The 1380-nt window shown below is 38.3% G+C and overlaps 1 non-coding gene across 1 annotated transcript; it reads left to right on the forward strand.

Moving 5' to 3' along the window:
* On the forward strand, window positions 1-134 carry LOC116621618. Its single transcript, XR_004297424.1, has one exon. It is a non-coding gene; the product is annotated as a small nucleolar RNA SNORA70 (small nucleolar RNA).
* The last annotated feature ends 1246 nt before the right edge of the window (window positions 135-1380 follow it).

The following is a 1380-nucleotide window of genomic DNA, read 5'->3' on the forward strand; positions in this document are numbered from 1 at the left end:
CTGCAGCCAATTAAGCCGACTGTGCTCTTTGTCCATGGGGGCCCAGTGTGCCAAGGCTGCAAACAGTAGCCTCCTTGGTAGTGTATGCAGCCTGTTGATTGTATGGGTTGCCCTAAGGGACCTTGGAGACAGCCCTTTCCAGTGGATATTGAGGTCTGACCTCATGCTATCTCCAATCTAGGCTGCAGACAGGTATGCGGGGTGCCTTCGGAAAGCCCCAGGGCACAGTAGCCAGGGTCCACATTGGCCAAGTCATCATGTCCATCCGTACCAAGCTGCAGAACAAGGAGCATGTGATTGAGGCCCTACGCAGGGCCAAGTTCAAGTTCCCTGGCCGCCAGAAGATCCACATCTCCAAGAAGTGGGGCTTTACTAAGTTTAATGCGGATGAATTTGAAGACATGGTGGCTGAAAAGTGGCTTATCCCAGATGGTTGTGGGGTCAAATACATCCCTAATCGTGGCCCTTTGGACAAATGGAGGGCTCTGCACTCATGAGAACCTCGGCACTGCCCCCTTTCTATTCATGCCCACCAATAAAACCTACTTCCTGTCAAAAAAAAAAAAAAAAAAAGAACCTACCACACTAGCAACTTTTCAATACCCACCAGAGTATATTTTTTAAAAATGTATGTTTATAATTGAGACAAGCAGTAAAAGATTTTTTTCCTTTACATGAGTTCAGTCAAAATCTGTAGTTGTTATTCTCATAATACTATGTAAATACTTTTATTCACAATAAAACCCAAGGCAAGCATCACTGACTTTATTATTTAAAGTGGCCATCATTAAAAATTCATTATGCAGGGAACAACTTACTTTTCTCTAAAGATTTGGCAGTTGAGTTGGATTATGTCCTACGTTCCTTACCCAGGATATCACAAAAGAGGAATCAGCCTAAAACTACTCTTTGACATATCAGGGTTTTTTCTTTTTTCTTTTTTTTTTTTTTTACTGTATTATTTTAATTAAACACAAGATCATGAAACAAACATCTTGGTTTCTAATGCAATTTCTCTAGTTGGTTTTCTCAACTATTTATATTGTGAATCTTAATAGTTGAAAATTTATTTGGTCTCTTATAAAAACATGTATTAATAATTAGTTGATAAAGGATTGCCATTTTAATCTCACCACATTTTAAGAATCTAACTCAAACTGTTCTCTTTTTTCCCAATTTTGTAACACTTGGAAAGAATTTAAAATTTTATTGTGTTTCTAGCAGTTTTTTTTCACATGGAAGCAGAAGGCTGTGTAGGTGCTTTGTAAAAGGCTGTCTTAGTGACATCCCTAACAAGAACCCAAAGCAATCCTGTTAAAAAAGATTTCTGAGTTCCAGCTTTGAAATATTCTAAAAAGAAAAGTAAACAAGAAAGAAAAT

Source organism: Phoca vitulina, unplaced genomic scaffold, assembly GCF_004348235.1.
Source record: "Phoca vitulina isolate PV1807 unplaced genomic scaffold, GSC_HSeal_1.0 scaffold49, whole genome shotgun sequence".
Taxonomy (NCBI): domain Eukaryota; kingdom Metazoa; phylum Chordata; class Mammalia; order Carnivora; family Phocidae; genus Phoca; species Phoca vitulina.